The sequence below is a fragment of the Bubalus kerabau genome, chromosome 6 (genome assembly GCF_029407905.1).
Source record: "Bubalus kerabau isolate K-KA32 ecotype Philippines breed swamp buffalo chromosome 6, PCC_UOA_SB_1v2, whole genome shotgun sequence".
NCBI lineage: Eukaryota > Metazoa > Chordata > Mammalia > Artiodactyla > Bovidae > Bubalus > Bubalus kerabau.
In genome coordinates, this window is record NC_073629.1 from 90,033,247 (window position 1) to 90,045,371 (window position 12,125).

The 12,125-nt window shown below is 37.0% G+C and overlaps 1 protein-coding gene across 3 annotated transcripts in view; it reads right to left on the minus strand.

Annotated features, from left to right (window-relative positions):
* Positions 1 to 12,125, minus strand: part of PRKAA2 (protein kinase AMP-activated catalytic subunit alpha 2) — a 69,810-nt gene that overhangs the window by 37,360 nt on the left and 20,325 nt on the right. The window contains exon 1 of one of the 3 annotated variants that reach the window (XM_055585776.1): positions 9,456 to 9,587. The exons of the other annotated variants lie outside the window; for them this stretch is intronic. The gene's annotated coding sequence lies outside the window, so the exon portion shown is untranslated. Of the gene's footprint in view, positions 1 to 9,455; positions 9,588 to 12,125 lie in introns of those variants that run through there. 3 annotated transcript variants of the gene reach the window in all.

Consider the following 12,125-nt stretch of genomic DNA (forward strand, 5'->3'; position numbering starts at 1 on the left):
TCAAGGGGGATTTATCCCAGGAATGCAAGATTCTTCAATATATGAAAATCAATCAGTGTGATACATGGCATTTAACAAACTGAAGAATAAAGACTGTATGTTCATCTTAATAGATGCAGAAGAAGCTTTCAATAAAATTCAACAAATGATAAAAATTCTCCAGAAAGTGAGCACAGAGCAAACTTACCTCAACATAATAAAGGCCATATAGGACAAACCCAGAGCTAACATCATTTTCAATGATGAAAAGCTGAAGGCATTTCCTCTAAGATCAGGAGCAAAACAAGTATGTCCACTGTTGCCACTTTCATTCAATAGTTTTGGAAGTCCTGGCCACAACAATCAGAGAAGAAAAAGAAATAAAAGGAATCCAAATTGGAAAACAAGTAAAACTGTCACTATATGCAGATGACATTATACTATACATAAAAAATCCTAAAGATACTGCCAGAAAACTACTAGAGTTCATAAAGTTGCAGGATACAAAATTAATACAGAGAAATCTGTTGCATTCCTATACAGTAAACAACAAAAGATCAAAAAGAGAAATTAAGGAAGCAATCCAATTTATCACTGCATCAAAAAGAATAAAATATCTAATAATAAATCTACCTAAGGAGACAAAAGACTTGTAGTATGGAAACCACAAGATGCAGATGAAATAAATCAAGGATGATATAAGCAGATGGAAAGATATACTATGTGCTTGGATAGGAAATATCAATATTGTCAAAATGACTACACTGCCCAAGGCAACCTAGAAATTCAATGCAATCTCTATCAAATTACCAATGGCATAATGGGATTTTTCACAGAACTAGCAGAAAATTTTAAATTTTTATAAAAACACAAAAGGTCTTGAATAGCCAAAGCAATCTTCAGAAAGAAAAATGGAGCTGGAGGAATCAGGCTCTGGCAGCAAAAAACAGAACAAAACAAAAAACCCAGAAATACAGATCAAAAGAACAGCACAGAAAACCCAAAAATATGCCCATGCACCTACAGCCAATTACTCTATGTCAAAGAGGCAAATGTATACAATGGAGAAAAGACAATCTCTCCAATAAGTGGTGCTGGGAAAACTGGACAGCTTCAAGCAAGAGAATGAAAGCAGAAAATCTACTTATACCATTGACAAAAAATAGACTCAAAATGGATCAAATACCTAAATGTAAGACTGAGCACTATAAAACTCTTACAGGAAAACATAGGCAGAACATTCTTTGACATAAATCATAACAAAATCTTCTTTGATCCACCTTGTAGAGCAATGAAAATAAAAGCAAAAATAAATAAATGGGACCTATTAAATTTAACTGTTCCTGCACAGCAAAGGAAACCACCAACAAAAGACAATTCACACAATGGGAGAAATTATTTGCAAATGATGCAACTAACAAGGGATTAATCTCCAAAATATAAACAGCTCATACAGCTCAATATGAAAAAAAATTTTTTTTAATGGGCAGAAGATCTAAATAGACATTTCTCCAAATAAGACATAGAGATGGACAAAAAGCACATGAAAAGGTTCTCAACATCACTAATTATCAGAGAAACACAAATCAAAACTACAATGAGGTATCACCTCACACTGGTCAGAATGGTCATCATCATCAAAATGTCTACAAATAATAAACATTGGAAAGGGTGTGGAGAAAGGAGAGCCCTCTTACACTGTTGGTGGGAATGTAAATTGGTACAACTACAGAGAACAGTATAGAGGTTCCTTAAAAAACTAAAAATAGAACTACCATGCAACACAGCAATTCCCACTCTATATATCTGCAAAAAACAAAATTAGAAAAGATACATGCACCCCAATGTTCATTGCAGCACTATTTATAATAGCCAAGACATGAAAGCCACCTAAGTGTTCATCAACAGAGGAATGGATAAAGATATGATACATATATACAATGGAATATTACTAAGTTATAAAGAAGAACAAAATAATGCCATGTGCAGCAACATGGATGGACCTAGAGATTATCATACTAAATAAAGTAAGTCAGATAGAAAAAGACAAATATCATATGATATCACTCATATGAGGAACCTGATTTCTTAATGACATGAATGAACTTATTCACAAAACAGAAAAAGATCTACAGATACTAAAACAAACTTATGGTTATCAAAGGGAAACCTGGCAGGGAGGGATAAATCAGGAGCTTGGGGTTAACATACATATACTACCATATGTAAGATAGACAACCAACAAGGAACTAATATATAGCACAGGGAAATCTACTCCATATTCCACGATAACCTAAATGACAAAGGAATCTGAAAAAAAAAGGAATATATGTATTAATATAACTAAAACTGTACTGTACACCTGAAATTAACACAACACTGTGAACCAACTATACTCCAGTAAAGAAAGAAAAAACAGAAAGAAATGGCATCATTTCTTGAAAGAGTTAAGCACAATGATAAGTTAATTGGTTATCTGAGATCAAAAGATTCAAATGCATTAAGAATGCCCCCTTTTTTGCTGAAATACAATAGCCTCTATTACCTACTAACTTAAGTGAATTAGTACTTAGTGATAATTAAATACAGATAGTTGTCTCATAATCACATCCCACCTGAAAGCTGAATGAATATTTCTTAAAATCTTGTAATATAAACAGATTTAAGACCAAGGATTTCTTTTATGTGTATTACAGCTGTAAACTTTTCTAAGGAAATTAACTGAGAGGAAAGGTTTGGATTCATAAACATTTAACATTCATTTGGGCTTCCCCTGGTGGTTCAGTGATAAAGAATCCATCTGCACTGTAGGAGATGCAGGTTTGATCCCTGGGTTGGGAAAATCCACTGGAGCAATTGGCAACCCACTCCAGCATTCCTGTCAGGAAAATCCCATGGATGGAGAAGCCTGGTGGGCTACATACAACTCCATAGGGTTGTAAAGAGTCAGACATAACCAAGCACAGCAACATTCATTTATTCAATCTAAAAGCATTTACTGAGCACCATTCACATGGTAGGACTATGCTGATCAAAGACACGTGTTAAGAGAGATTCAGTAGGTCTCCAAGTTTTAGTGACAAGAAACATCAGCAATAAAGCATTCTGTATGGTAGCAAATCTATATGAAAACTCTTAGGGATACCTTAACTATGAAGAAAGAACACAGATGAAAAAAAGCAAAACATTTTTAAAAACCAAGGGTGAACAAATTTGCCATAATTTATTATGTATATCATATATATACATATCCAGATCAATATCTAGTTTGACAGCAGCAATAAAGAACACTCATCCATGGAACAACTATTTAACGAATGCCTACTATGGCGCACTCTGTATCAAGTGCAATTACAGGCACTTGGGAGATAAGTGGTGAACATACTAATTCTGTCACATTGTGAGGTGTTCCCCAATATCTATTCCAGTCTTCCTTCCTAGACATATGACTCCCAAATTACACCTGAATATATATCCACCTAAAGTAGAGACTGCCTCGAGTATCTCTTGTTAAGTAGATATGGCCATGTGACTATGCTCTGGCCAATGACATGCCAGCAGAAATGTCCCCAGCAGCAGCTTCTTCAGATCCTTCCACCATCCTGAAACTACCTGCTCAGACTGTTAAAAGTGAGTAAAATACTATCTTGTTTAAGCCACTCTTATTTTGAAAATTCCCGTCATTCACAGCTGAGTCTCAATAATACGGTCTAGAATATTTTTATTTTTTTAAACTTTTTATTTTGTATTGGGGTATAGCTGATTAACAATGTTGTGAAAGTTTCATGTGAACAGCACAGGGACTCAGCCATACATACACATGTATCCATTCTCCCCCAAACTCCCCTCCCATCCAGGCTGCAACATAATATTGACCAGAGTTCCATATGCTATACAATAGGTCTTGTTAGTTATCCATTTTAAATATAGCAGTGTGTACATGTCCAACCCAAACTCCCTAAGTCCCCCTTCCCCTCAGCAATCATAAACTCCTCTGTAGGTCTCTTTCTGTTTTGTAAGTAAGTTCATTTGTAAAATGTCCATCGACAGGGGAAGGGATAAAGAAGTGGTATGTATCTACAGTGGAATATTACTTGTCCATTAAAAAAATGAAATAATGCCATTTGCAGCAACATGGATGGACCTAGAGACTGTCATACTGAGTGAAGTCAGTCAGAGGAGAAATATATGGCATTCCTTATGTGTGGAACTAAAACAGAATAATATGCAAAATGTTTTAACTTATTTCAAATTTCCAATTTTGCTGAACTGCCATCTGTGAACTAATGGAAATAAACTATATTTATAGCTCATATAATTTCTTGGATTAAAGGATTCTACAAAGTTATCACTCAGTGGTCCATTTTGTTCTTCCCAAACTCTAGCCTAATTATACAAAATACTCTCTAAAGCGACTGAAACATATAGACTTACCCCATCTATCCTTTTATTTATTTTTTTTACTTATTACTTTTTTTTAACTTATTTTTTACTTTTATTTTGTAATAGAGTATTGTTACCATATAATTATCTATAACCCATTACATTATTGTAATAGAGTATTGTTGTTGTTTGGGGCTTCCCTGGTGGCTCAGATGGTAAAGAATCTGCCTGCAGTGCAGGAGACCTGGGTTCAAGCCCTGGGTCAGGTCCCCTGGAGAAGGGAATGGCAACCCACCCCAGTATTCCCACCTGGAGAACTCCCCTGACAGAGGAAGATGGGCTACAATCCATGGAGTTGCAAAGTCACTAAGTTCTGTCTGACTCTTTGAGACCCTGTGGACTGTAGCCCACCAGGCTCCCCTGTCCGTGGGACTTCCCAGGCAAGACCACTGGAATGGGCTGCCATTTCCCTCTCCGGGGATTGAACCCAGGTCTCCTGCTTGGCAGGTAGACTCCTTTTTTTTTTTTTTTTATTTTATTTTACTTTACAATAGTGTATTGGTTTTGCCATACATTGACTTGAATCCACCATGAGTGTACATGTGTTCCCCATCCTGAACCCCCCTCCTACTTCCCTCCCCATCCCATCCCTCTGGGTCATCTCAGCACACCAGCCCCGAGCACCCTGTATCATGCATCAAACCTGGACTGGCAATTCGTTTCACATATGATATTTTACATGTTTCAATGCCAGTCTCCCATATCATCCCACCCTCGCCCTCTCCCACAGAGTCCAAAAGACTGTTCTGTACATCTGTGTCTCTTTTGCTGTCTTGCATACAGGGTTATTGTTACCTTCTAAATTCTATATATATGTGTTAGTATACTGTATTGGTGTTTTTCTTTCTGGCTTACTTCACTCTGTATAATAGGTTCCAGTTTCATCCACCTCATTAGAACCGATTCAAATGTATTCTTTTTAATGGCTGAGCAATATTCCATTGTGTATATGTACCACAGTTTTCTTATCCATTCATCTGCTGATGGACATCTAGGTTGCTTCCACGTCCTGGCTATTATAAACAGTGCTGCAATGAACATTGGGGTACACGTGTCTCTTTCGATTTTGGTTTTCTCAGTGTGTATGCCCAGCAGTGGGATTGCTGGGTCATATGGCAGTTCTATTTTGTTTTTTAAGGAATCTCCATGCTGTTCTCCATAGTGGCTGAACTAGTTTGCATTCCCACCAACAGTGTAAGAGGGTTCCCTTTTCTCCACACCCTCTCCAGCATTTATTGCTTGTAGACTTTTGGATCGCAGCCATTCTGGCTGGCATGAAATGGTACCTCATTGTGGTTTTGATTTGCATTTCTCTGATAATGAGTGATGTTGAGCATCTTTTCATGTGTTTGTTAGTCATCTGTATGTCTTCTTTGGAGAAATGTCTGTTTAGTTCTTTGGTCCACGTTTTGATTGGGTCTTTTATTTTTCTGGAATTGAGCTGCAGGAGTTACTTGTATATTTTTGAGATTAATTCTTTGTCCGTTGCTTCATTTGCTCTTATTTTCTCCCATTCTGAAGGCTGTCTTTTCACCTTGCTTATAGTTTCCTTTGTTGTGCAGAAGCTTTTAATTTTAATTAGGTCCCATTTGTTTATTTTTGCTTTTATTTCCAATATTCTAGGAGGTGCGTCATAGAGGATCCTGCTGTGGTTTATGTCAGAGAGTGTTTTGCCTATGTTTTCCTCTAGGAGTTTAATAGTTTCTGGTCTTACGTTTAGATCTTTAATCCATTTGGAGTTTATTTTTGTGTATGGTGTTAGAAAGTGTTCTAGTTTCATTCTTTTACAAGTAGTGGACCAGTTTTCCCAGCACCACTTGCTAAAGAGATTGTCTTTTCTCTATTGTATATTCTTGCCTCCTTTGTCAAAGATAAGGTGTCCATAGGTGCGTGGATTTATCTCTGGGCTTTCTATTTTGTTTCATTGATCTATATTTCTGTTTTTGTGCCAGTACCATACTGTCTTGATGACTGTGGCTTTGTAGTAGAGCCTGAAGTCAGGTAGGTTGATTCCTCCAGTTCCATTCTTCTTTCTCAAGATTGCTTTGGCTATTCGAGGTTTTTTGTTTTTCCATACAAATTGTGAAATTATTTGTTCTAGTTCTCTGAAAAATACCATTGGTAGCTTGATAGGGATTGCACTGAATCTATAGATTGCTTTGGGTAGTATAATCATTTTCACTATATTGATTCTTCTGATCCATGAACATGGTATATTTCTCCATCTATTTGTGTTCTCTTTGATATCTTTCACCAGTATTTTATAGTTTTCTATATATAGGTCTTTTGTTTCTTTAGGTAGATATATTCCTAAGTATTTTATTCGTTTTGTTGCAATGGTGAATGGAATTGTTTCCTTAATTTCTCTTTCTGTTTTCTCATTGTTAGTGTATAGGAACTCAAGGGATTTCTGTGTGTTTATTTTATATCCTGCAACTTTACTATATTCATTGATTAGCTCTAGTAATTTTCTGGTGGAGTCTTTAGGGTTTTCTATGATCCTCTACATAGAAAACCCATCTATCCTTTTAGAATTTTACATTTGATAAGGTGAACAGCTGTTATACAGAAGAGCGAAACTGTTTTATATTGTTCTGGGAGCAGAACTGGGAATAATCAATACAAATTCTTTCAACTAAGAGAGTCATCTGCTCCACGAAGCCCCTCTCATCTCCACCTTTCTCACCATTCAAGTCTACCCTGAAAATTTCCTTTTATATGTTACTACCATACCCTGAGCATACTTTTTTGATAGGATGTGTAACACTAACATCTATTGGTTTTTCCGTTCATCTGTCAATACTACAGGGGAAGAGATTGGAGGTCAGGTCCCCTGTAGTGTTTTCCTATTGCCAAGGCTGGAAATAAATGATAAACCAAGACAATGGGGCACAGAGAGGTTAAGAATTTGCCCACAGTTGCTCAACTATGAAGGAGCAGCATCAGGATTAAAACTCAGAAGCATGCACTATCTGATATCCAAGCAGAGAAAGCTCAGCCATTTGTCAAGATCAATTCAGTTCAGTTCAGTTGCTCAGTTGTGTCTGACTCTTTGCGACCCCATGAATCACAGCACGCCAGGCTTCCCTATCTATCACCAACTCCTAGAGTTCACCCAAACTCACGTGCATCGAGTCGGTGATGCCATCCAGCCATCTCATCCTGTCGTCCCCTTTTCCTCCTGCCCCCAATCCCTCCCAGCATTAGGGTCTTTTCTAGTGAGTCAACTCTTCGCATGAGGTAGCCAAAGTATTGGAGTTTCAGCCTAAAAATCAGTCCTTCCAATGAACACCCAGGACTGGTCTCCTTTAGGATGGATTGGTTGGATCTCCTTGCAGTCCAAGGGACTCTCAAGAGTCTTCTCCAGCACCACAGTTCAAAAGCATCAATTCTTCGGCACTCAGCTTTCTTCACAGTCCAAGTCTCACATCCATACATGACCACAGGAAAAACCATAGCCTTGACTAGACGGACCTTTGTTGGCAAAGTAATGTCTCTGCTTTTGAACATGCTATCTAGGTTGGTCATAACTTTCCTTCCAAGGAGTAAGTGTCTTTTAATTTCATGGCTGCAGGTCACCATCTGCAGTGATTTTGGAGCCCCCCCAAAATAAAATCTGACACTGTTTCCACTGTTTCCCCATCTATTTCCCATGAAGTGATGGGACCAGATGCCATGATCTTCGTTTTCTGAATGTTGAGCTTTAAACCAACTTTTTCACTCTCCTCTTTCACTTTCATCAAGAGGCTTTTTAGTTTCTCTTCACTTTCTGCCACAAGGGTGTTGTGATATATTAACTCATTTAAATACTACATTCAATTTTAATATCATATAATTTAGAACATTAATATATCTAATGAAGTAAAGAAAGAAATCTAAGATTTATTAAAATTTTACTAAGATTCTTATAGAAATCCTTTATTAAAATCTAATAAAGGAACAATTAAAAAATTATTGTATATTTTAGGTCTAAATTACAATCTATTTGTCTTTGAGGTTCAAGCAAAGCAAAGAACTGTCAAAATGTCATTCTGCTGTAAAGGTTACAAACATACTGTATAATATGTATTATTTGAATTATATTCTTATCATACAGTATATACAATGTATAGTCTTAATGTAATACTATACAGCAATGGGAATAAATGAATTACAACTACATATAATGACGTACGTAAATCTCACAAACAAAACCTCAAGTGAAATAAATGAGACAAATATGGCTATAGTTCTATGAAGTTCAAAAATAGATAAAACTATAATCCATGGATATTTGATGGGGGCAGAAGATGGAAACAGTAACTAAAATGAGACACAAAGTGGGGGCTTGTGGGAAACTGGTCATTTTTTGTGCTTTTAAGTAGTAGTTATGTTCAGTCTGTGAAAATTCACTGAGGATTTATGTAAGAAGTCATTTAGACTATATGTACTGCTTCACATATATGGTACAACTCAATTTAAAAAGTTAAGAAAGAATGTTTGGATGACACTATACCCTGCCTAGGCTTTACAAGCCAAGGGACACTACATGCCAGCAAGCAGGGCAGTGAGGGGGCACCAGCCACCCCTTACTCATTGTATCAAGAGTCTTCACTCCGGGAATTAAGACAGTCATCTGACTGCACACATGTTCTGGCCCCTACCATCATCAGACTTCTGCCAAAATAACACAAGCCTCCTTTATTCTTCACCTGTGTTAAGACAAAACAATCTCATTGCTCTCCAAATTTCCTTTCCCTGAAAGTCCTTTAAAATTCTATAAAGGACAGTTCTGAACAGGAAGCAAAAGACTTCCTGTTTTGATAAATCACTGATTAAGCAAGTACTATGAGCATATTATATACAAATCTTATTTATTCCCCAGAACTCTAGAAGTAAACATTACCCTAAGTTTACAGATGAAGAAACTAGAATTACAGAACAATAAGGAACAAAATGGTTCATCTGCCTCCAACACACAAGCTCAAAACTCACATTACTTCACTTTCCAATAGCCAGGTTCTCTTTAATTATAACACATCAAGAGTGCTTACTTGCATGTTTATCCTTCTACGTCCAGCATTTCAGCTGAGAAATTCAGGCACAGTGAACGGATGGAGTATGAAAAATTAAGGAAGAATTGATATGTTCAGGTAAAATGGAGGCTGGAGTAGGGCTGTGGCCTTTCCTATGGATCAGAATATACAAAAGTTGACTACTTAATGTCAAGAAAATAGAACATGGATTGAAATAATCCCATTATACAATATATAACATGCACTAAATTTTTACTGAGAGAACAAACTCATACATCTTTGAAGACCTTTCTCTCTTAATTATTTTTACTCCCTGTTAGCCTAAACATTCATTTGTTCATTCATTCAAGAAATATTTTCTGAGTGTCTAATGTGTGCTAGCCACTGCTCCAAATGCTGAAAATGCAGGTATAAATGGAACTTGCATTCTGGAGGAGAATATAAACAATAAACACACATGAGATAATGGTGATATAATGACAAAAAATGAAAATCATGCTGAGTACTGGGAATAACAAAAATGATTGGGGTTAAGGTGGGAAAATTATTTGAAATAGATCAGGAAAGGCCTGAGGATGTGATTTTTTTTTTTTTTAAGCAAAGTGATCAATAATAAAGTTAAAGCTTATGCTCAGCCATGTCTGACTCTTTGCAACCCCACGGACTATAGCCTGCCAGGCTCATCTGTCTGTGGAATTCTCCAGGCAAGAATCCTGGAGTAGTAGCCTTTCCCTTCTCCAGGGGATCTTCCCAACCCAGGGATCGAACTCAGGTCTCCCACGTTGCAGGCAGATTCTTTACCATCTGAGCCACCAGGGAAGCCCTTTTTTAAGCAAAGATTGTTCTAAAGCAGGGTTTCCCAAGTGGCACTAGTGATAAAGAATCCACTTGCCAATGCATAAGACATTGAGATGAGGGTTCAATCCCTGGATTAGGAAGATCCCCTGGAGGAGGAAATGGCAATCCACTCCAGGATTCTTGGCTGGAGAATCTCATGGGCAGAGGAGCCTGGTAGACTGCAGTTCATAGGGTCACAAAGAGTCGGACACAACTAGAGTGACTGAGCATGCACATGTTCTAAATCTACCTTCAAGAACTGATTACTGATAATGATATTCTGTATTCTGCTTCATTTTAAAAAACATGTTGACTTGGATTATAATTTTAAAGTACTTCTTTAAAACTGAAGTCAATCAAGAATTTCACAGGAGAATCAACTTTTTATAGAATCATTTAAGATGAATTATCTACACAGAGCCAGGGAAAAAGTTTTCTAGTATAGAAGAGATTATTTAAAACTGATGGACAAAGTACTGGGTTGGCTAAAAAGTTCATTTGGGTTTTTCTGTAAGACTTTGCGGGAAGACTCAAACTTTTTGGCCAATCAAGTATTAGTATTTAGGTCAGAGATAAAAGATTTGAAAAAATGTTCACATATGTAATCACTCCAGATGAAAAACAAAATCTTCCAGAAACATTCCCAAAGCTTCTTAAATCATCCCCTCTCTTATCTTTCCAACTCTTGTCCTTACGTGTCTGCTTTCTTTTTCTATGTGTCTTATTTTACATGCTCTGTCTCCCTCCTGTTCACTCCCCTTTCATTTCCTGCCTTCAGACATCTCCCCTTCAATGCCCCTAATTGAATAATTTCTGTTGTTGAATATATTTACTTAATATAATTTTATGTTCCATAGACATCTTCTAGAGACATATTCTCTCAGTTTACCCTTGCCTGAAAACATATTATGCCTTTATTTTTGAAGAGTATTTTTGTTGAGTACAAAATTATAGGTTGGCAGTTTGTTTGTTTCACTTCTCTAAAGATATCACTCCACTATTTCCTTGCTTTCATTGTTTTTGGTTAAAAAGTCAGCTTATTTTCATTCCTTCGAAAATAATATGCATTTTTAATCCTCTGGCTACTTTTAAGATTTCTCTTAATATTTTCCCCATCTCTGCATACACAGATGACGTCCACTCCAGTATAGGAAAGTCTCAAGGGAAAACAAACAATTTTAACCAGTTTTCCAATGATATACCTATGAATGGTTTTCTTGTATTTATTCTGCTTATGGTTCATACATCTTCTGAATCTGTGGCTTGATGTGTTCATCAGCTTTGAAAACTTTTCTATTATCTCTTCAAATATTGAGTACAAAACTATAGCTTGAAGCTGAAACTCCAATACTTTGGCCACCTGATGCGAAGAGCTGACTCGTGTGAAAAGACCCCAATGCTGGGAGGGACTGAGGGTTGGAGGAGAGGGGACGGCAGGGGGTGCCCTGTCATCCTCCCTCTGCCCGCCTCCCTCTCCCTTCCTCTTCCAGAATGATCGTCAGTAGTACTGGGTTCAAAATAACATTCAAACTCACAGGACACAAGAGGTAGTCATCTTATCACCAATTTCACTTAGCTGTTTGGAAGGACTTAGCACTGGAAATATAGCATGTCAGTATGACAAAAATCAAACACATCTTTATCCGGAGTCCTTAAAATATCCAGTTGCTGCTTCCCAGACCCTTAATCAATCACACAGAGAGACTCAGAGCATTCGTAAATTTCAAACAGTAACCACATGAAATAACAGCCCATACATGCAGCTTCTAACCCCTGCACAAAGGATGCACTGAGTTAGAAGAGATGTCATAAAGGGGAGCTGGAGATCTATTTCCCTACAAATTTTATGCT